General features: G+C 38.5%; 1 long non-coding RNA gene across 3 annotated transcripts in view; it reads left to right on the top strand.

Annotated features, from left to right (window-relative positions):
* Nucleotides 1-24,956, top strand: part of LOC102145075 (uncharacterized) — a 117,851-nt gene that overhangs the window by 42,414 nt on the left and 50,481 nt on the right. The window contains exons 4-5 of one of the 3 annotated variants that reach the window (XR_012414543.1): nucleotides 1,094-1,146; nucleotides 2,737-2,923. The exons of the other annotated variants lie outside the window; for them this stretch is intronic. This is a non-coding gene — a long non-coding RNA (uncharacterized lncRNA). Of the gene's footprint in view, nucleotides 1-1,093; nucleotides 1,147-2,736; nucleotides 2,924-24,956 lie in introns of those variants that run through there. 3 annotated transcript variants of the gene reach the window in all.

The raw sequence follows: 24,956 nt of genomic DNA, 5'->3' as shown, positions 1-24,956 counted from the left end.
CTACTTCCTAGAATCTCCAGCACTTAGTTGTCAAAAGAAGTTGGAGTATATGATCCCTAAGGTCTCATACAGTGCCTAAGTAATGCCTTTTTTGGCAAGGCAAACGCCAATATTCCTGAAGTATCTTCCTTAACAAATATCAAGATGCTGGAGGCAGGATGGGGATAGGCACTGGCAACCTCTGTAACATTTACTTCTTCACCAAAGAAAACAATCTGAGCAAGTAGGGGGAAATATAAAGGGAATAGTCATGTGACTAAGAGCACATGTTCTAGAGTCATTCTCGTCTGAGTTCAAACCCCTATTTGTTAAAAATAGAAGGTAGAAATATGCTTTATTTTCTAAATTCTCTTTATATTTCAAATATCTGATAATTAAATTAACAACTAAAAATGCAAATATAATCTAGAATGAGCAAAAAATAACACAGAGTAAGAAGAATAAACATACACCAGTGTGTCTGTTAAAATTCCTATTTTAGTTTCTAGTTGTATGCTTTCACTTGAAGGGATTGGATGTGGATAGAAAGAGGCCAGATTAGGGTGGGGCAGTGTGAGGAGAGGGTGGTATATAGGTAGCAATATATTCTTCCTGACCCTAACCCTAATCTCATGTGGCAGAAAGGTATGGAGGCAGCAGGCTGAAGCCTCAGGTATCGGGAACAGAAAGTGAGCAACAGACAAAATCCAGAATGCCTAGGTGGCTCCTGACTCATGTGTAAATTCCACACCAATTGCCAAATACTGACTAGCAGAAAGGGAATAGTCGTGTGGCTAAGAGCCCATGTTCTAGAGTCATACTCGTCTGAGTTCAAACCCCAGTTTTTCCATTTACCTCTCATATGACCTCGATCAAGTTATTTATCCTCCCTATGTCTTCTCCTCAGACAAATAGAGATAACAATGACACCTTACTCATAAGGCCATCCATCATGAGGATTAAATAACACAAAACCTTCCACATTTTTAGAGCAATGCTTAGAACACAGGAAGTGCTAAGAGCCACTATTATCAGCGTCATCAATAATATTATAATTTGCCATGCTCTTTTATTCCCTGGACTATCTCAGCAGCAACAAACTCTTTTCTTACAGATATGCAAACCAGCTACATAGTCCCGAAATTCCAGTCTTCCTTCTGCTCCGTGGTTTGTATTTCTGTGCTTTTAATAGGTATACATCCATGTCTAGTAGCAGTAGTCAAACTGACTAGACAGACAAGGCAAATAGAGTGTCAAAATCAAAAGAAAATATTGAAACAGTCTTCAAATTTAACATTTTATTTGGGAAGCAAGAATTGCAAATTAGGGCATGCACACAGACCAGGTGGTCTTCAGTATGTCTGAAGAACAAAGGAAAGGTTGAGGGTTTTACCAGAAGGAGAAATGTTACTTGTTGTTTTGAAAGAAAGCTCACTGGCACTCGAGAAGCTCTTGGGAGCTGGCAAGTTCTGATTGGTGCGTGACAGCAGTAGGTAAAACTAGTTTAGAATCACAGCAGGCCATGTAAGCAGCTACTAGTTAGAACTGGTCTTACAGGGTACAGCAGGCCATTTCAGCAGCTGGGCTTATGGATAATTTAACTATTGGAGCAGATGCTGTGTGCCCCCAAGTACTTTTTACCCCTGGCCTCTCGACTCTGATTTGGTTGAGTATAACAAGAATGACCCAATTCATATGAATTTAATTACTCTATTAATTTATTGCTATATTATTTTTAGTTGCAAAAACCTCAATTACTTTTGCACCAACCTAATAGAATAAACTTTCATAAGAAAAAGCCTCAAAAGGCCAAAGGGCCTCATCAGGAGTGTACCAGGGTTTTCTTTCAACCATGTTAGGTTAGAAGAGTCACTATCTGCTTGCATTATGCTCTTAGAACATCCCCCAGCACCAAGACTCTTCCTGTAGAATTCCATCAAATGTACCCTGGAAGTAACAGTAAATGTATACTACTACTATTTCCATTCATGGCCAATCATTTTGTAGATGGGCTAGGAAATGATTTCTTTAGAGATATATTGCTGAACTTTATGATATCTTTGGTTCTCAAAGTTGGAAAAGCAGCACTAGGGCAATGGTGCTAAATGCATGGGCAAAAATATAGTTGTATCACAGGTTTAGATCTGTCACAAAACTCACCGCATGTGTAATCTTGCTTATTTAAAAATTTTTTAACAGGTAAAAAAAATAGAATGAATATAGTGTTTGATAGCACAACTGGGTAATTGTAGTCAATAACAAATTAATTGTACATTTGAAATAAAAGGTGTAAGGGTATTGTAACACAAAGGATAAATTCTTGAGGTGATGGATACCCCATTTACCCTGATGCGATTATTATGTATTGCATTCCTGTGTCAAAATATTTTATGTATTCCCTATATATATACACTTAATATGTACTCATGAAAAATAAAAATTAAAAAATATTTCTCACATTTTGCTAAAATCCCCGAGGCTGCGATATCTTAGACCATTGTCATTATGTCCTCTTAGAGAGAAGAGAGGCAGGAGAGATAGTAGGGAAATTAGTTACAATGCCCCAGAAGTACAGAGCGTACTGCAAGGGTATTTTAGAGGCAGGAAGAACTAGAAGGCACCAGCTGGCCCAACCTACTCAGGATCATATACTGGGAAACTGAAGTGGGGAGGAAGCTGTTTTGTTTAAGGTCACTGGGGATAGATACAGAACTGAGATTTAAATTGCCTAACTCTTGTCTAATATTATTTTTATAGTGCTACATGGTGCTGTTTTATGGAAGAGAAAGACTAGTAAAATTATATTTCATATAGCATTTTAATTAAATGTACATCTTTTTCAAATGAAAGTAACTAAGAAGCAAGGAATGATGCTTATAAGCCCTCTTTATAATTTATATTGGCTTTTTGGGGACCCAAGACATTAATAAAAATGGAGAGAAAAGACATCATTTTAGTGAAGTATGCTTTATATTTTCTATTATAAAAATAAAACATGCACATTGGAACAAAACTGGACAATACAACACTAGCAACAACATTCCCCAATATGCACATAAGTCTTAGAACCACCATTCAAACACAATCACCCTTAACAAACTGGTATGTTTCCTTTCGTTTTTATTTTTCTGCTGTAATTTTTATATATTTGTAGCTAGACTTAATGCTAAATTTTTATTTTTGCTTAGCATTATAGCATAAGCATTTCTTTTCTGTTTTAAAAATACATAATCTGAGAAAGAACCAGAAAACAGAAAAATAAAATTTATTTTAACTAAATTTAACTTAATTAAAACTGTCTGGGCACACTGCTCATGCCTGTAATCCCAGCATTTTGAGAGGCCAAGACAAAAGGGTCACTTGGGCTTAGGAGTTCAAGACCACCCTGAGCAATATAGCAAGACCCCATCTACCAAAAAATGTACAAAATTGGCTAGGCATGGTGGCACCGACCTATACTCCCTGCTACTTGGGAGGCTGAAGTGGAGGATCGCTTGAGCCCGGGTGTTCGAGGTTACAGTGAGCTATGGTTGCTTCATTACACTCTAGCCTGGGTGACAGAGAAAGGCCCTGTCTCTATAAATAAAAATTTAAAATAATTTAAAAATAAATAAATGAAAATCAATATTAGTTAAAACGTTAAAATTACAATCACTCAAAATGTTGCACCATGGGTACATGATCTTTCCCATCATCATTCAACATTTTTCTACTGCCTTCATTTACTCTGTGCGGGCATCTAGTTTACCCTGTGTAAATTCCAGGGGTTGACGTTTATGCCTCAGAGTAGATGGAGTGAACAAAGCAGAGAGAAAGAATTAGCAAGACAGATCAACCCCATTACTCCTCCCTTGCCTCCTGTTCAAGTTTCACCCAGACCTAAATTCTCTTCCCATTCTATTTCATTTACAGATGTATAACTTATCATGTGTTCAGTTGGAGAAGGAACCTCCAAGAGGATAGAGTAGGGGGGTGAGAGAAGAATGATTTAGACAAGGGGAAACAGAGTTAAAAGTGAAGCTCTAATCACAAGTGGTAAGATAAGTTTCAAAGAGAAAGTCTTTCAAGGAAGTCAGGGCCTAGCAGGTTAAACCCAAGGTGGCAGAATGGAATTAGGCATAATGGTGAGGAGAGGAAAGAAAACTAAGAAATAGGTGGGGAAAGGAGGGGAGGGGATTGAGAAAAAGAAAAGGAAAAAGGAAAGGAAAAAGGGAAGGGAAGGGAAGTGAACGGAGAGAGGAAGGAAGGAAGGAAGGAAGGAAGGAAGGAAGGAAGGAAGGAAGGAAGGAAGGAAGGAAGGAAGGAAGGAAGGAAGGAAGGAAGGAAAAGACAAGACAAGACAAGAAAAGACAAAACACCTACTATTCCCTTCTTTTCTACCTGTCTTTCTGTAACCTAGAGTGATGTGGTGATTAATTTTATATATCAATTTGGGCCACAGGGTGCCCAGATATCTGGTTAAACATTATTTCTGGTCTGTCTTGGAGAATGTTTCCAGAAACAGTTAGCAATTACCCTGAGATAAGACACTGCCTATTTCTAAGTAACCTCTTTGAACTAATCTCAATGTTAGGAAAGATAGTTTAATAATAAATTATTTATCTGCAAGACCACTTTATAACTATTCTCCTGGTTTCTTTCTATCTTGACTAGAAAACCTTCCTGGGGTCTGTTTCTGTTTCCACCTGTTAGAAGCTGTCTGAGTATTCATAAATTACTTTTTCATTCTGAGCAGCACTGACCTCATTTGTAGAAATAGGAGAAAGTATTTAACTCCACCAATTGTTGTGTCAATTCACTCATTCATTCCATAAACATGTATTCAGACCGACTTTATGCCAACTTTTCCAGGAGCTGGGGCCACAGCAGTGTACAAAACATCCCTGCCCTCTTAGAAAATACAATGGAGGTGAGATAGGGGTCAAGGAGACAGACAATAAACAAATAAATAAATGGTTGCCTGATGGTTAAGTGCAGGAGAGCATTCCATTTTTTATAGAAGGTGATTGGCAAGAACCTCTATCTGTTCATGCATATATTTGATGGGGCAGTCTTTCTGGCAGCTGGAACCTCAGATACAAAGGCTCTGTGTCAGGAACGTGTTCACATTTTGACACAACAATAAAGATACCAGGGTGGCTAGATCAGAGCGGGACAGGAATGGAGAGGTGGGGGATGAGGTCAGATAAATAAGTGGGTTGCAGATCTTGTAGGGCCTTGAAGGCTAATGTAAGGGCTCTGGGTTTTACTCTGCAAAAGACTGGAGCTCTGGAAGTTCTGAGCAGGATATGATATGACTTTGTGAAGGGATCACTGGCTCTCATGCTATGATGAAACTAAAGGCAAGACCAGAAGCAGGGTCTACTTAGAAGGCCAAGGCAGTAATCTGAGAGGGAGGTGCTAGTGGCTTGTTCCAGGGTGGTAGCAGGAAGATAGGGAGCGGTGTCTGGATTCTGGAGACACTGTGAAGGTTAAAGGGACAGGATTTGATGATGGGTTGGAGAACATAAACAAGGGAGAACAAAGTCTAACGTCTGGTATATAGTACATGCGCTACACATGTTAGTTTGTTTTCACTTCTTTCCTCCTAATAGTTATTTGAGTCCAACGCATTGGGGAAAGGAAGGATGTAAAGGAAGGAAGGGGTGAAAACTAACAGGGAAAAGAGCAGATCCTGGGCTTGCACACAAAGGCCTGCCTAGTTCCTTGTCTCTTTCCAACAGCATGAGGTCTTTGAGGGTTTTTTTCGTTGTTTTATTATTTTTTTCATTTCTTGTTACTTTTTTCTTTATTGAGGTATATATTTTCAGTGTACAATGTGGTGTCTTCATGTATGTATACATTGTGAAAAGATTCCCACAATCAAGCTAATTAACACATACATCACCTCACATAGTTATTTTCTGTGTGTATGTTGTCAGAACATTGAAGTCTACTATCAGAATTAGAACGCTGGTTGCCAGGGGCTGTGGAGGGAGAAATTGGGTCAAAGGGTACAAACTTCCACTTAGAAGATGAATAAGTTCTGAGGATCTAATGTACAGCGTGGTAACTATAGTTCATAATACTGTATCACGTACTTGAAATTTGTAAGACAGTAGGTCTTAAATATTCTCACCACCTACCAAAAAAAAAAAAAAAAAAAGAGTAACCGTGAGGTAATAGGTTAATTAGCTGGTTTGTGTTAATTATTTCACAATGTGTGTGTGTGTGTGTATATATATATATATATATATATATCTCAAAGCATCACTCTGTACACAGTAAATATATTCAATCTTTATTTGTCAGTTATACCACAATAAAGCTGGAAAAAATTAAAACTTTAAGATCTACTCCCTTAGGTATATTCAAGTATACAATAAATTGTGTTTAACTATAGTAGCCATGCTGTGCAAAGATTTCCACAACTTATTCATCCCATGTAACTGAAAGTTTATACCTTTGGACCAATACTGCTCCATCCTCCCTAATCTCACCCAGCCCCTGGAAACCACCATTCTACTCTCTGCTTCTATGGGTTTAAATTCCGCATAAGTGGGATCATGTGGTATTTGTCTTTCTGTGCCTGGCTTACTCATTTAACAGAATTTCCTTCAGATTTATCCATGTTATTGCACATGACAGGATTCCCTTCTTTTGTAAGGTTGAACGGTGTTCCAGGCTGAGGTGTGTTCCACATTTTCTTTATCCATTCACTCATTGATGGACACTTAGGTTGATTCCATATCTTGGCTGTTGTGAATGGTGCTGCAATATACATGGAGTGCAAATATATCTTTGACATATTAAGTTCATTTCCTTTGGATATATACCCAGAGGTTGATTTGCTAGATCTTATGGTAGTTCTATTTTTAATTTTTTGAGGAATCTCCATACTGGTTGCAATAATTTACATTTCCACCAATAGTGTGTAAGGGTTCCCTGTTCTCCACATCTATGCTAGTAATTGTTTATCTTTATCTTTTTCATCATAGCCATCTAACAGGTGTGAGGTGGTATCTCATTGTGGTTTTGATTTGTATTTCCCTAATTATCAGTGATATTGAGCATTTTTTCATCTTCCTGGCGGTCATTTGTATGTTTTCTCTTGAGAAATGTCTATTCAGGTCTCATACCCATTTTTAATTTATTTTTCTTTTTATTATTATTATTTTTTGAGACAGAGTCACTCTATTGACCAGGCTGGAGTGTGGTAGCATGATCTCCACTCACTGCAACACCCTCCTCACAGGTTCAAGTGATTCTCCTGCCTCAGCCACCTGGGAAGCTGGGCTATGGGCACACCACCACATCCAGCTTTTTTTTTTTTTTTTTTTTTTTTAAGTAGAGACAAGGTTTCACTATGTTAGCCAGGCTGGTCTCAAACTCCTGACCTAAAACAATCCACCCGCCTTGTCCTCCCAAAGTGTTGGAATTACGAGTGTGAGCCACCACACCTGGCTGTGCTCATTTGTCAATAGGGTTATTTGTTTTCTTGCTATTGACTTGTTTGCATTTCTTACATATTTATATATTAATGCTTTGTCAGATGTGTCATTTGCAAATATACTCTCCCATTCCATAGATTATCACTTCATTGGGTTGACTGTTTCCCTTGTGTGTAGAAGTTTTTTAGCTTGATCCAATCCTATTTATTTTTGCATTTATTGCCTGTGCTTTGGAGATCATATTTAAAAAACCATTACCCAGAAATATGTCAAGAAAGGTGTTATTTTTCTGTTTTCTTCTAGTAGTTTTAGAATTTCAGGTCTTACTTGTAAGGTTTTAATCTATTTTGAGTTAATTTTTGTGTATGGTATAAGATAGGGGTTCAATTTCATTACTTTGCAAGTGGATATCCAGTTTTCCCAACACTATTTATTAAAGAGACTACCTTTTTTCCATTGTGTGTTCTTTGCCCCTTTGTCAAAGACCAAGTGACTATTGTCTTAGTCCATGTGTGCTACTAAAACTAAATATCTGAGACTGAGCAATTTATTTTAAAAATCAGAAATTTATTTCTTATAGTTCTGGAGGCTGGGAAGTCCAAGATCAAGGCACCAGCATTTGGTGTCTAGTAAGGCCCTCTTGCTGTGTCCTCAAGTGTCAGAAGGAAGAAGGGCAAAGTGAAGATTGCTGTTTTCTTACATAGAAGAAGCAAATCAAGGCCTAGTTTCCTCCAGCCCTTTTATAAAGCACTAATCCATTCAGGAGGCTGGAGCCCTCATGACTTAATCACTTCTCAAAAGGAAGTAACTATACCACCTCTTAATACCACTACAATAGAAATTAAATTTCAGTGTAAATTGTGGAGGGGACACACTTAAACTGTAGCAACCATAAGGGCATGGATTTATTTCTGGGCTCTCTATTATGTTCAATATGTCTGTTTTTAATGCCAGTACCATGCTGCTTTCATTACTATAGTTTTAAAAATATTTTGAAATCAAGTTGTATGATACCTCCAGCTTTGTTCTTCTTGCTCAAGATTAATTTGGCTATTCAGAGCCTTTAGTGATTCAATAAAAATGTTAGAATTTTTTTTCTATTTCTGTGAACAATGTCAGTTGAATTTTAATAGAGATTGCAACAGAAATCTATACCTTGCTTTGAGTACTTAGTTCATTCATTCTGCTATAACAAAATATTTTAGACTAAGTAATTTATAAGCCACAAAAATTTACTTTTCGCAGTTCTAAAGGCTGAGACATCTAAGATCAAGACACCAGAAGGTTCAGTGTCCAGTGAGGGCTTGCTCTCCACTTCAAAGATGGCGTTTTCTCATTGTGTTCCCACGTGAGGGAAGGAGAAAAGGGTTACCACAAGCCTCTTCTTTTTTTTTTTTTTTTTTTTTTTTTTGAGACGGAGTCTCGCTCTGTCTCCCAGGCTGGAGTGCAGTGGCGCGATCTCGGCTCACTGCAAGCTCCGCCTCCCGGGTTCACGCCATTCTCCTGCCTCAGCCTCCCGAGTAGCTGGGACTACAGGCGCCCACAACCGCGCCCGGCTAATTTTTTGTATTTTTAGTAGAGACGGGGTTTCACCGTGGTCTCGATCTCCTGACCTTGTGATCCGCCCGCCTCGGCCTCCCAAAGTGCTGGGATTACAGGCGTGAGCCACCGCGCCCGGCAAGCCTCTTCTTTAAGGTCATTAATCTCATTCAGAGGACAGAGCCCTCAGGACTTAATCACCTCCTTCAGTTTTCAATGTACCAGTCTTTCCCCTCCTTGGTTAAATTTATTCCTAAGAACTTTAGGGTTTTGAGGCTATTGTAAATAGGGTTGTATTCTTGATTTATTTTTTAGATACTTCCTTGTTAGTGTACAAGAACATTACTGATTTTTAATGTTGATTTTGTACCTTTACTAAATTTATTGGTTCTAACAGTTTTGGAGACTTCAGGGTTTTCTATATATAAGATCAAATCATCTGTTAATAGAAGCAATTTAACTTTCTTTCTTTCTATCTTGGATGTCATTTATTGCCCTTGCCTAAGTTCTCTGGCTAGGACATCTGGTACTATATTAAATACAAGTGATTATAGTGGGCATTCTTGTCTTATTCATCATCTTAGAGATAAGGCCTTCAGCTTTTCACCATTGAGTCTGATGTTAGCTGTATGTTTGTCATATGTAGCTTTTATTATGTTGAGGTACATTTCTCCTATACATAATTTGTTGAAAGGTTCTATCATGAAAGGATGTTGAAGTTTGCCAAATGCTTTGCTGTATCTATTGAGATGATCATATGATTTTTATCCTTCATTCTGTTAATGTGGTTGATATGATTTGGATCTGTGTCCTCACCCAAATCTCATGTCAAATTGTAATCCCCAGTGTTGGAGGTGGGGCCTGGTGGCAGGTGATTTGATCATGGGGGTGGATTGCTCATGAACGGTTTAGCACCATCTTTTTGGTGCTGAGCTTGTGATAGTGAGTAAATTCATGTGAAATCTGGTTAAAAGTGGTAGCACCTCCTCTCTTTCTCTTTCTTCCTCCTGCTCTGACCATGTAATGTGCCTGCTCTCCCTTCACCTTCCCCCATGATTGTAAGCTTCCTGAGGCCTTCCCAAAAGCTGAGTGGATGACACTACCATGCTTCCTATACAGACTGCAGAACCATGAACCAATTAAACCTCTTTTCTTTATAAATTGTTGTCTCAGGTACTTCTTTATAGCAATGCAAGAACAAGCTAATACAGTGGCTAATCACATTTATAGATTGTGTATGTTGAATCATTCTTGTATCCTAGAAATAAGTCCTGTTTAATCATGTCTATGGTTCTTTTAATGTGCTGTTGAATTTGTTTTCCTAGTGTTTTGTTGAGAATTTTTGCATCTCTGTTCATGAAGTATATCAGCCATAATTTTGTTTTCTTATAGTGTCTGTCTAGCTTTGGGATCAGGGTAACAATGATCTCATCAAATTAGTTTGAAAGTGTTTCCTCCTCTTCAATTTTTTGAAAGAGTTTGAAGGTAAGTCATGCTAATTCTTCCTAAATGTTGGTAGAACTCACCAGTGAAGCCATCAGTCCTACACATTTCTTTTTTGGGAGTTTTTTGATTTCTGATTCAATCTCCTTACTCATTATTGGTCTGTTCAGATTTTCTCTTTATTTCTTCATGATTCACTGTTGGTAGGTAGGTTTTGTGCTTATAGAAATTTGTCAATCATGTCTATATTATCCACTTTTTGCCATATAATTGTTCACAGTAGTCTCTTATGATCCTTTATATTTCTGTGATATCAGTTGTAATATTTCCTCTTTTATTTATAATTTTATTTACCTCTTCTTTTTCTTCTTAAGTTGGTCTAGCTAAAGGCTTCTCAATTTTGTTTATCTTTTCAAAAAACCACCTCAGTTTTATTGATCTTTTCTATTGTTTTTCCAGTCTCTGTTTCATTCATTTCTGTTTTAATCTTTATTATTTCCTTCCTTCTGCTGACTTTGGGATTGTTTTCTTTTTCTAGTTCATTGAGATATACAGTTAGGTTTTTTATTTGACATCTTTCTTTCTTAATTTAGGCATTTATCATTGTGAATTTCCATCTGAGAACTAACTTTGCTGCATCCTAGTCTCTTTCCAGGAGTTACTGGTGTAAATGTCCTGTGCTTGATGCAGCAGGAAATGGGGACAGTCTTGGCCCAAGCATAAGGTCTTTGAATGCTGCTCAGTAAGAAGGCCTCCTTACCCCTACTGTTCTGAGAGGGTGAAGGTGGAGAAGGGGTCATGTGAGAAAGCCTTCCAAGAGAGGCTTTGCTGACTTTATTCTTTGACTTAAAATCAGTCTTGGCAACCTGCAAGAGAAGGAGAAAAGTATTTTCTTTTTTGAGACAGGGTCTTGCAATGACACACTCATGGCTCACTGTGGCCTCAACCTCCTAGGCTCAAGTGATCCTCCCACCTCAGCCTCCTGAGTAGCTAAGACTACAGATGCATGCCACCATGCCCAGCTATTTTTATTTTTATTTTTTGTAGTGAGAGGGTTTCACCATGTTGCCCAGGCTAGTCTCAAACTCCTGAGCTCAAGCAATCCACCTGCCTCGGCATCCCAAGGGAAAAAAATATTTTTAATTGTGATCATGTTGTAAGGTCTTAACTGAGTCTCATCAATGCTTAATTCTCCTCCTCTTCTAAATACGTGTACTAACACATCTATGGCACTAGATAAAACCTGGAATATAGATGCAACTCAGGTGAAAATGGAGGAGTGAGAGAATCAGAACTAACTGGGATTTGTTTTCACTTCCCTGACAAATTAGGACTCAAATTAGAAGCAAACATTTTTAATGTTGTATTTCATTTACAGCTCAATTTTATGTAATCCAGTGCTACCCACTACAATAACAGCACCGTAATCTTAATATTTACTCTAGTTGTTTAAAAGTCATCCATTTATTTTTCTCCTATAAAGATATATTTGAATTATATTTTGCAAATATTTCCTAAGACTTATTTAGGCTTTATTACATTTTGAAAATTCTGGCTCTAGCAAGGTAAAATAACTTGATTTATCAACATATGACAATCACACTGAAGTAAACTATCTAGAGCCCTAAAAAACATGGGTATCCAGCCATTTCCTTGGGTTATTTCATAGAGCTCAAGGGATAACAGGCATCTGGACATGAGCAGCAAAATAGGAAAACTGGGATAAGGGCTCTAAGTAGTCCCAGCTACTTAGGAGGCTGAGCCAGGAGAATCACTTAGAACCCAGGAGGTGGAGGTTGCAGTGAGCTGAGATCACTCCACTGCACTCCAGCCTGGGCAACAAAGCAAGACTAGGTCTCAAAAAAAAAAAAAAAAAAGCAAGAGTCTAAACAAACTTATAACCAACCATAAATATCTCACCCTATTTAAAAAAATATATATACAAAACCCTTGAAAACATAATTTCTTTTAATGAAATTATTTTAGTGAAATTAGTGAAAGATAGTGAAGAAAGACCTGTGAAGTGGCTCACACCTATAATCCCAGCACTTTGGAAAGCTGAGGCAGGCAAATTGCTTGAGCCTAGAAGTTCAAGAACAGCCTGGGCAACATGGCAAAACCGCCTCTACGAAGTACAAAAATAAACCAGATGTGGTGGTGCACATCTGTTGTCCCAGCTACTGAGGAAACTGTGGTGGGAGGATCACTTGAGCCTGGGAAGTTGAGGCTGCAGTGAGCTGAGACCGCACCACAGCACTCCAGTCTGGGAACAGAGTGAGACTGTCCAAGAAAAAAAAAAAAAAGATAGTGAAGCAAAAAGAATCTTTTCCCTCAAGTTTCTGACAACTTTGCCATGTTGTGTTGATCATGAAAGCCCCTGGTAGAATTCTGAACTTCAGCTACAGCATCGCTGTGGCACACACTATGGAGAGAAATTATGACAGTCTTGAAATAGTCACTTTACCCATGGCTCTAGGGATTTTCTCACTCTTACAACTTAAGGTTTTATTTCATTTCCCTGTCAATATTGGCCACGGTCGTTCCATGCTCCTAGTACTCTTCAAAATCTATAGAATTACTTGATGTGAGAACGAAATTCTTTGAAAAGCAGGGAGTTTCGAGAAGCCAAAAGCTTCAGGATAGAAAACTGAAGGCAAGGGATGCCGGGTAACTGCTCTTGGGTATGAGAGGAAGAAAAAGAAGAAAGCAGTGCTAGCACACGACATTCAAGTTTTCTTCAACTTCATAAAATGTGTGGCTTACATACTGTAGGATTCTATTTATATAACGTATTTGAAAAGATAAATTTTAGAAATGAAGGCCAGATCAGTGGTTGCAGAGGTTTTTGAAAGGGACAGCAGGAGGCAGGTGATGTGGTGATAACAGGGCAATATGAGGGCTCCCTGTGGTACTGGAATTGTTTAGTATCTGGCTTGAGCTGGTGAATATGCCAATTACACAGATAATAAAACTGTATAAAACTTTATATGCACACATACACACACACACACAAATTGGTCAATTGAAACTGAGGAAATCTGGCTTAAGATTTCTGAATATATCAATGCTAATATCCTGGTTATAATATTATACTACGGTTTTACAAAATGTTACTATTGGGGGAAACAGGGCAAAATGTACAAGGACAGAATTTCTCTGTATCATTTATTCCAACTGCATGTGAATTTAAAATTATCTTAATAAAAATTTCAGTTTAAAAAAAGTGATTACTGGGAAGACATTGAGTCTCTAAAATTGCCTGCATGCTACAGATGCTGACATGACAAATGCAGAAACACTGAAGGAGTGTTTATTTACCAGAGAGCAATGCTTAATACAAATAATGAAAATGTTCAAACTAGCAAATAGTTAGGGAAATATAAATTAAGACAGTAAACTATTTTTACCCATCAAGAGCTAATATTAAAATGTAAAAAGATGTGACAATGCCCGTGATAGTATGCTATATGCTGTTATACAACAATACTAGGAGCATGAAGAGACACAATATCTTCAAAAATAACTTAGTGTTTTGTAATAACGATATTTGCTTGGTATGAAAACTTCAGGAAATAAAGAACAGGAAAAAGAGAGTGAAAAAAAGTCGCCTAAAGCCAGAAATAACCATTAACATTGGGCAAACAATTTAGAGTATTTTCTATTAATATAGTCAGCCACACCAAAAAAACAATAATTTTTAAAATGAACCACATTATACATGACTTTAAGATGAAACTATTTAATCCAGCTTTCCTGGAATTAGTAAAAGAAAATAACTATCTTGAAACAGAAGGAATTGCTTGATGTCCAGTAAATGATGAATATCAGAACTAAGTGAAAGAAACATTGTGAACTGGAATTATGATGTGTCTCCATGTGTATTTTTAATATGTGATTCTTAATCAGCATCTAGGTCAATTTTCAAGTAGTAAAACTCAGTCAACTATCTGATAAAAAGCAAGAGTCTAGACCGGGCCTGGTGGCTCACTACTGTGATCCCAGCACTTTTGGAGGCCGAGGCAGGCAGATCATGAGGTCAGGAGATACAGACCATCCTGGTTAACATAGTAAAATCCCATCTTTACTAAAAATACAAAAAATTAGCCATGTGTAGTGATGCGTGCCTATAATCCCAGATACTCAGGAGGCTGAGCCAGGAGAATTGCTTGAACCGGGGAGGCAGAGGTTACAGTGAGCCAAGAGCACGCCACTGTACTCCAGCCTGGGTGACAGACAGAGCAAGACTCTGTCTCAAAAAAAAAAAAAAAGGAGCAAGATGGCCAAATAGGAACAGCTCCAGTCTCCAACTCCCAGCGCAAGCGACACAGAAGACCAGTGATTTCTGCATTTTCAACTGAGGTACTGGGTTCATCTCACTAGGGAGTGCCTGACAATCAGTGCTGGTCAGCTGCTGCAGCCCGACCAGCGAGAGCTGAAGCAGGGCGAGGCATCGCCTCACCTGGGAAGTGCAAGGGGAAAGGGAATCCATTTTCCTAGCCAGGGGAACTGAGACACACAACACCTGGAAAATCGGGTAACTCCCACCCCAATACTGCACTCTACCAAGGATCTTAGCAAACGGGTACACCAGGAGACTATACCCCACACCTGGCCAGGAGGGTCCCACGCCCACGGAGCCTCCCTCATTGCTAGCACAGCAGTCTGCGATCTCGCGGCAAGGCAGCAGCAAGGCTGAGTGAGGGGCGCCCACCATTGCTGAGGCTTAAGTAGGTAAACAAAGCTGCTGGGAAGCTCGAACTGGGTGGAGCTCACAGCAGCTCAAGGAAACCTGCCTGTCTCTGTAGACTCCACCTCTGGGGACAGGGCACAGTAAACAACAACAAAAGCAACAGAAACCTCTGCAGATGCAAACGACTCTGTCTGACAGCTTTGAAGAGACCAGTGGATCTCCCAACACAGAGGTTGAGATCTGAGAAGGGACAGACTGCCTGCTCAAGTGGGTCCCTGACCCCTGAGTAGCCTAACTGGGAGACATCCCCCACTAGGGGCAGTCTGACACCCCACACCTCACACGGTGGAGTACACCCCTGAGAGGAAGCCTCCAAAGCAAGAATCAGACAGGTACACTCGCTGTTCAGCAATATTCTATCTTCTGCAGCCTCTGCTGCTGACACCCAGGCAAACAGGGTCTGGAGTGGACCTCAAGCAATCTCCAACAGACCTACAGCTGAGGGTCCTGACTGTTAGAAGGAAAACTATCAAACAGGAAGGACACCTACACCAAAACCCCATCAGTACGTCACCATCATCATCAAAGACCAGAGGCAGATAAAACCACAAAGATGGGGAAAAAGCAGGGCAGAAAAGCTGGAAATTCAAAAAATAAGAGCGCATCTCCCCTGGCAAAGGAGCGCAGCTCATCGCCAGCAATGGATCAAAGCTGGACGGAGAATGACTTTGACAAGATGAGAGAAGAAGGCTTCAGTCCATCAAACTTCTCAGAGCTAAAGGAGGAATTACGTACCCAGTGCAAAGAAACTAAAAATCTTGAAAAAAAAGTGGAAGAATTGATGACTAGAGTAATTAATGCAGAGAAGGTCATAAACGAAATGAAAGAGATGAAAACCATGACACGAGAAATACGTGACAAACGCACAAGCTTCAGTAACCGACTCGATCAACTGGAAGAAAGAGTATCAGCGATTGAGGATCAAATGAATGAAATGAAGCGAGAAGAGAAACCAAAAGAAAAAAGAAGAAAAAGAAATGAACAAAGCCTGCAAGTATGGGATTATGTAAAAAGACCAAATCTACGTCTGATTGGGGTGCCTGAAAGTGAGGGGGAAAATGGAACCAAGTTGGAAAACACTCTTCAGGATATCATCCAGGAGAACTTCCCCAACCTAGTAGGGCAGGCCAATATTCAAATCCAGGAAATACAGAGAACGCCACAAAGATACTCCTCGAGAAGAGCAACTCCAAGACACATAATTGCCAGATTCACCAAAGTTGAAATGAAGGAAAAAATCTTAAGGGCAGCCAGAGAGAAAGGTCGGGTTACCCACAAAGGGAAGCCCATCAGACTAACAGCAGATCTCTCGGCAGAAACTCTACAAGCCAGAAGAGAGTGGGGGCCAATATTCAACATTCTTAAAGAAAAGAATTTTAAACCCAGAATTTCATATCCAGCCAAACTAAGTTTCATAAGTGAAGGAGAAATAAAATCCTTTACAGATAAGCAAATGCTTAGAGATTTTGTCACCACTAGGCCTGCCTTACAAGAGACCTGAAGGAAGCACTAAACATGGAAAGGAACAACTGGTACCAGCCATTGCAAAAACATGCCAAAATGTAAAGACCATTTAGGCTAGGAAGAAACTGCATCAACTAACGAGCAAAATAACCAGTTAATATCATAATGGCAGGATCAAGTTCACACATAACAATATTAACCTTAAATGTAAATGGACTAAATGCTCCAATTAAAAGACACAGACTGGCAAACTGGATAAAGAGTCAAGACCCATCAGTCTGCTGTATTCAGGAGACCCATCTCACATGCAGAGACATACATAGGCTCAAAATAAAAGGATAGAGGAAGATTTACCAAGCAAATGGAGAACAAAAAAAACCAGGGGTTGCAATCCTAGTCTCTGATAAAACAGACTTTAAACCATCAAAGATCAAAAGAGGCAAAGAAGGCCATTACATAATGGTAAAAGGATCAATTCAACAGGAAGAGCTAACTATCCTAAATATATATGCACCCAATACAGGAGCACCCAGATTCATCAAGCAAGTCCTTAGAGACTTACAAAGAGACTTAGACTCCCATACAATAATAATGGGAGACTTCAACACTCCACTGTCAACATTAGACAGATCAATGAGACAGAAAGTTAACAAGGATATCCAGGAATTGAACTCATCTCTGCAGCAAGCAGACCTAATAGGCATCTATAGAACTCTCCACCCCAAATCAACAGAATATACATTCTTCTCAGCACCACATCGCACTTATTCCAAAATTGACCACATAATTGGAAGTAAAGCACTCCTCAGCAAATGTACAAGAACAGAAATTATAACAAACTGTCTCTCAGACCACAGTGCAATCAAACTAGAACTCAGGACTAAAAAACTCAATCAAAACCGCTCAACTACATGGAAACTGAACAACCTGCTCCTGAATGACTACTGGGCACATAACGAAATGAAGGCAGAAATAAAGATGTTCTTTGAAACCAATGAGAACAAAGATACAACATACCAGAATCTCTGGACACATTTAAGCAGTGTGTAGAGGGAAATTTATAGCACTAAATGTCCACAAGAGAAAGCAGGAAAGATCTAAAATTGACACTCTAACATCACAATTAAAAGAACTAGAGAAGCAAGAGCAAACGCATTCAAAAGCTAGCAGAAGGCAAGAAATAACTAAGATCAGAGCAGAACTGAAGGAGATAGAGACACAAAAAACCCTCCAAAAAATCAATGAATCCAGGAACTGGTTTTTGGAAAAGATCAACAAAATTGACAGACCGCTAGCAAGACTAATAAAGAAGAAAAGAGAGAAGAATCAAATCGACACAATAAAAAATGATAAAGGGGATATCACCACCGACCCCACAGAAATACAAACTACCATCAGAGAATACTATAAACATCTCTACGCAAATAAACTAGAAAATCTAGAAGAAATGGATAATTTCCTGGACACTTACACTCTTCCAAGACTAAACCAGGAAGAAGTTGAATCCCTGAATAGATCAATAACAGGCTCTGAAATTGAGGCAATAATTAATAGCATACCAACCAAAAAAAGTCAAGGACCAGATGGATTCACAGCTGAATTCTACCAGAGGTACAAGGAGGAGCTGGTACCATTCCTTCTGAAACTATTCCAATCAATAGAAAAAGAGGGAATCCTCCCTAACTCATTTTATGAGGCCAACATCATCCTGATACCAAAGCCTGGCAGAGACACAACAAAAAAAGAGAATTGTAGACCAATATCCCTGATGAACATCGATGCAAAAATCCTCAATAAAATATTGGCAACCGGATTCAGCAGCACATCAAAAAGCTTATCCACCATGATCAAGTGGGCTTCATCCCTGGGATGCAAGGCTGGTTCTACATTCGCAAATCAATAAACATAATCCGGCATATAAACAGAACCAAAGACAAGAACCACATGATTATCTCAATAGATGCAGAAAAGGCTTTTGACAAAATTCAACAGCCCTTCATGCTAAAAACGCTCAATAAATTCGGTATTGCTGGAACATACCTCAAAATAATAAGAGCTATTTATGACAAACCCACAGCCAATATCATACTAAATCGGCAAAAACTGGAAAAATTCCCTTTGAAAACTGGCACAAGACAGGGATGCCCTCTCTCACCACTCCTATTCAACATAGTGTTGGAAGTTCTGGCTAGGGCAATCAGGCAAGAGAAAGAAATCAAGGGTATTCAGTTAGGAAAAGAAGAAGTCAAATTGTCCCTGTTTGCAGATGACATGATTGTATATTTAGAAAACCCTATTGTCTCAGCCCAAAATCTCCTTAAGCTGATAAGCAACTTCAGCAAAGTCTCAGGATACAAAATTAATGTGCAAAAATCACAAGCATTCTTATACACCAGTAACAGACGAACAGAGAGCCAAATCATGAATGAATTTCCATTCACAATCGCTTCAAAGAGAATAAAATACCTAGGAATCCAACTTACAAGGGATGTAAAGGACCTCTTCAAGGAGAACTACAAACCACTGCTCAGTGAAATCAAAGAGGACACAAACAAATGGAAGAACATACCATGCTCATGGATAGGAAGAATCAATATCGTGAAAATGGCCATACTGCCCAAGGTTATTTATAGATTCAATGCCATCCCCATCAAGCTACCAATGAGTTTCTTCACAGAATTGGAAAAAACTGCTTTAAAGTTCATATGGAACCAAAAAAGAGCCCGCATCTCCAAGACAATCCTAAGTCAAAAGAACAAAGCTGGAGGCATCACGCTACCTGACTTCAAACTATACTACAAGGCTACAGTAACCAAAACAGCAAGGTACTGGTACCAAAACAGAGATATAGACCAATGGAACAGAACAGAGTCCTCAGAAATAATACCACACATCTACAGCCATCTGATCTTTGACAAACCTGAGAGAAACAAGAAATGGGGAAAGGATTCCCTATTTAATAAATGGTGCTGGGAAAATTGGCTAGCCATAAGTAGAAAGCTGAAACTGGATCCTTTCCTTACTCTTATACGAAAATTAATTCAAGATGGATTAGAGACTTAAATGTTAGACCTAATACTATAAAAACCCTAGAGGAAAACCTAAGTAGTACCATTCAGGACATAGGCATGGGCAAAGACTTCATGTCTAAAACACCAAAAGCAACGGCAGCAAAAGCCAAAATTGACAAATGGGATCTCATTAAACTAAAGAGCTTCTGCACAGCAAAAGAAACTACCATCAGAGTGAACAGGCAACCTACAGAATGGGAGAACATTTTTGCAATCTACTCATCTGACGAAGGGCTAATATCCAGAACCTACAAAGAACTCAAACAAATTTACAAGAAAAAAACAAACAACCCCATCAAAAAGTGGGCAAAGGATATGAACAGACATTTCTCAAAAGAAGACATTCATACAGCCAACAGACACATGAAAAAATGCTCATCATCACTGGCCATCAGAGAAATGCAAATCAAAACCACAATGAGATACCATCTCACACCAGTTAGAATGGCAATCATTAAAAAGTCAGGAAACAACAGGCGCTGGAGAGGATGTGGAGAAATAGGAACACTTTTACACTGTTGGTGGGATTGTAAGATTGTAAACTAGTTCAACCATTATGGAAAACAGTATGGCAATTCCTCAAGGATCTAGAACTAGATGTACCATATGACCCAGCCATCCCATTACTGGGGATATACCCAAAGGATTATAAATCATGCTGCTATAAAGACACATGCACACATATGTTTATTGCGGCACTATTCACAATAGCAAAGACTTGGAATCAACCCAAATGTCCATCAGTGACAGACTGGATTAAGAAAATGTGGCACATATACACCATGGAATACTATGCAGCCATAAAAAAGGATGAGTTTGTGTCCTTTGCAGGGACATGGATGCAGCTGGAAACCATCATTCTCAGCAAACTATCACAAGAACAGAAAACCAAACACTGCATGTTCTCACTCATAGGTGGGAACTGAACAATGTGATCACTTGGACTCCAGAGGGAGGACATCACACACCGGGGTCTATCATGGGGAGGGGGCGGGGGGAGGGATTGCATTGGGAGTTATACCTGATGTAAATGATGAGTTGATGGGTGCTGACGAGTTGATGGGTGCAGCACAGCAACATGGCACAAGTATACATAGGTAACAAACCTGCACGTTATGCACATGTACCCTAGAACTTAAAGTATAATAATAATAAAAAATAAAAAGTAAAAAAATAAAAAAATAAAAAACAAAAAAAACAAGAGTCTAAACAAACTCATAACCAACCATAAATATCTCATCCTATTTTTTTAAAACACACAAAATCCTTGAAAACATAAACTTACTGATAGGATGAGTTTTCAAGAAAATAGTAATAATGGAATGCTAAGCTCCAAGCAAAATAACATAAAATATACAAATTACATGGGGATGCCTAAGGCTAGCAGTGATTATGGCAACATTAAATAGAGAAACATTACTCATGTGCTAAGATTATCAGTCTCTGCTTCTTGGATTTGCTGTCCATTGAAGATCTGGCACAAATTTTCATTTGTTTTGCTTTTTTAGTCTTATTTATTAGACAGATAAATACATCAATTCAGCACTGAAGACTTCCAGGTTTATAATAATGAAACATGTATGTTAGTATATACTTTCTTATTAAAGATAGTCTCTATTGAGCCATATTCTTTGACCCAATAATTCTATAAATTTAATCCAGAAGAAATTATCAGAGATGCACTAAACATCTATCTACAGAGTCATTTGTTATTATTTATGAAAATCAAAATTAGAATCTGAATTATTGATAATAAATGGTTTCTCAAATTATGAAGAAACATAAATGACAAAAAAAAAAACCTGTATTTTCTGAATGCTCACATATATAAGTGTTAATGCATAAGAAAACTACACAGACACCAAACTAATAAAAACAGTAACTTCTGAGGATGAGAAATACTGGATGAGTTTAATTATCTGAGACTTTTTAAATGAGAATGCAATGGTGTTTTGCTTGATTTAAACTTTAAAACACATATAAAAATATTATTAATGTTCTGCAAACCCTATGTAAATAAAGAACCAGATCAAAGAAAATAGCAATGAAAAAAGCACATCTATAAGATGAAATATCACATAGCTATCAAGATTAATGTTTCTGGATAAATTTTAGTGATATGAGAAAATGTTCATTATATATTACTAAGTGGAGTAAAGGGAAGGATAAAATATTCTGTCTGCTATAAATATCTGTGTGTGTCCATAAATAAGAAAACAGAATAAAGCACATCAAAATATTAATAGTTGTTATTTGCAGGCTGTGAAGTATCAATGATTTCTGTTTTCTATTTATTTACTTTTCAAGTTTTCTATATCTTTTACAATAAAGGTAAAAATATTTTTAAGCCAAATGATAAACTGAGTTCTGACATCTACTGCACAGTGTGTTTCCATCAATTCCCAGGAAAATATCCTTTCTGTTGTGGACATTCATCATAGAGATTTTGTACAGTAGATGATGCACCATGATTCCACTAACTAGAAATTGACAATGGTGTAACACCGGCTGGAACGTTCTGTCAGTTTTACTAAAAGCAGAACAAACAAAAAATGGGAAAGCAGACTAGAGATTCAAAGAAGTGAATTTTCTTAACAATAAAATTAGCAAGCACTTACTAGATGTCTTCCTGACCTTAATATACAGGTGCATTCTGAATGGCAACTCACATAGCACTGTTACACGCTGGAGATTTTAGGCTCACCACAGGAGGAAATTCCTAACACGGGTGCTAGTTTTCAAAGCAAGGTAAGGAGAGCTCCTTTCTAAAGACTTTAAAAATAGGACAGTGTCTTATGTGTCAAGCAAGACATCTGTGAGGTTTGCTGAAGGCAGCAGACTGGACTAAGTCATTCAAATTATTTTCTGCTCCATCACTATAGAGAGGAAAACATAGCCTAAAGTTTTGTAACCTAAACAACACATTTATAGGTTGGATTTTCGATACTTTGAAGCAAAAAGTAACCTGGAGCAAAGATTCTCACATTTGATATTCTAGAGATTCAAAGGTTCTTGAATGATTTCAATAGATGTTATAAAGCTCTCAAACCAAACATGTTAACTCATTTTAATTTTTTAATGTTAAATAATATACATACAATGCAGTTAATTTAGAAGTTTGTGTGTGCATATACATATTATGTGAACAGACTATGTGCCAATTCACATGTGTATGCACAAACACACACATACACACAAACAGAAGTTGCTGAACATTGCAGTAGACAGGATATATATATACACTGAGCATTTCATTACCATCCAAAGCAGAAGCCTCAAGATTCCTCACTTGTGTAGACCACTTCCAAGGCCTTGGGTGGTTCCTAGGAATGTGCCCACCTGACCATATATCTTGATTAAATTTGTAAAAGAAGATATTTTTATATTTTTCTACTTGAAGAGATTCTCCAATATTGTATATGCTTTGGACCCCAGAAGCCTGAACCTATCTGGGAGTAGCACTAAATATATGGCTGGAAAGAGAGCAGACAAGAAGAGGTAATAACATAAACATTTACTGAGGGCTAAATATGTGTGAGGCCCAATGAAAGGCATTTCGTACAAACCACACAGAATCCCAGACCTTCCATTTCCAGCTTTGGACCCTGCCCCCTCACTTCCTGGCTCAATGTGAAATCAGTTCAATTGAATTATGGGGCCTACAAGGGAGGCTGGTTCACAGCTACCCCCATAGGGATGAGGATAATGAGAAAGAGAAGGAATGTTTAGCCCTGCTTCAATTCCTCATTGTCTTCCACTTCCCTTCTTGGGTTGCTTGATAACATTGCATTTTATTTATAATGCATTCTTCCTTGGTTTTAATGTGCTTTTTAACATATTTCATCTGATTCTACCATCATCTTAGAAGATAGGGAGGTATTCTTAAAGCCGTTTTAAGATTAAAGAAAAAAAAAAAAAAACACTAAGTTTTAGAAATGCCAGGTGGCTGGATAAAACTCATAAGGCACATAACACAGCATGATCACCAGAACCCAACCTTTATGACCTCTCACTTAGTGACCTTCCCCCTGTTCCATCCCTTGAAGGTGTGAGAGGCAAAGGGTAAACAGACCTTCCTTCAACAACATTAACACTGAGTTATTACAAAAACTGCCTTGGGGCTTCCCAGGCAAAATCAGTGTGGCACACAGCCACAGGAGATCAAAGAAAACAAAACCATTGACATGGTAATCTTTTATCTTGATTTTCCTTATGAGAATATCAACAAGCAAGCCCATGGATCTAACCCAAGGCCAGTGCCAGGCACTGAAACTCTAAATCTCTGCCTTTGAAATAAATGCATGCCCTCTGGCTCCACCACCACATCTTCAAAATCTTAGTCTTTTCAACTGGCTTCCACAAGCTTTCTCCTCTTACCACCTTCCTATAGTCATTGTGATCTTTTTTTTTTAAGCCCATTTAGAGGCTCAGGTATAATCTCCTCACATGTGAAAACCATAAAAGTAGTTCTAATGTCAAAACAGAACCACTCATCATCATTCAGTTTCTTAAAATAGAGGAAAAGTTGAATGTGAAGGTGGTCAACGAGGTCACCTTGCCAACTTGTTCAAATTCCCCAACTACACAGTTATTTCCCCTCCCTTACTCAAAGGAGAAGGCTTTTTTTCATAACTCAAACTGGGCCAACAGAACGGAAAAGTAAAGGTGAACAGACATTAAAAAAAAAAAAAAAAAGAGTTCCAGAGAACATGGCCACATTCCTAGATTGAGCAGGATATAATCATTGCTTATGTATCTTCACCATTTTTTTCTTCATTACCTCTTTATAGTCAGCTTCCCTCTCACTGTTCTACTGAAAAGGCAAACTTTGGGATCTCCAATAGCCCTTCTGACAAACCAAGTTGCTTATTTTCTCAGTGCTTGTTCTCTGCTTTCTCTGCATGGCTGCTATGGTCTAAATGTTTCTGTCTCCTCAAAATTCTGGTGTTGAAATCCTCACACCCAGAATGTTGGTATCAGAAGGTGGGATCTTTGGGAGATTTGTTTACAACAGTGCAGCCCTCATTCATGGAACTAGTGCCCCTATAAGAGATCCCAGAGGGCTGCCTTACTTCTTCCACCATGTGAGGACAGAGCAAGAAGGCACTATTGCTGGGCAAGGTGGCTCACACCTGTAATCCCAGCATTTTGGGAGGCCAAGTCAGATGTGTTGCTTCAGCTCAGCAATTCAAGACCAGCCCCAGGAACATGGTGAAACTCCATCTCTACTAAAAATACGAAAAACTAGCTGGGCATGGTGGTGTGTGCCTGTCTCGGGAG

The sequence above is a fragment of the Macaca fascicularis genome, chromosome 6 (genome assembly GCF_037993035.2).
Source record: "Macaca fascicularis isolate 582-1 chromosome 6, T2T-MFA8v1.1".
Taxonomy (NCBI): Eukaryota; Metazoa; Chordata; class Mammalia; order Primates; family Cercopithecidae; genus Macaca; species Macaca fascicularis.
Note: the sequence above shows the minus strand (reverse complement) of the source record. Positions and strands in the feature narration are given on the sequence as shown.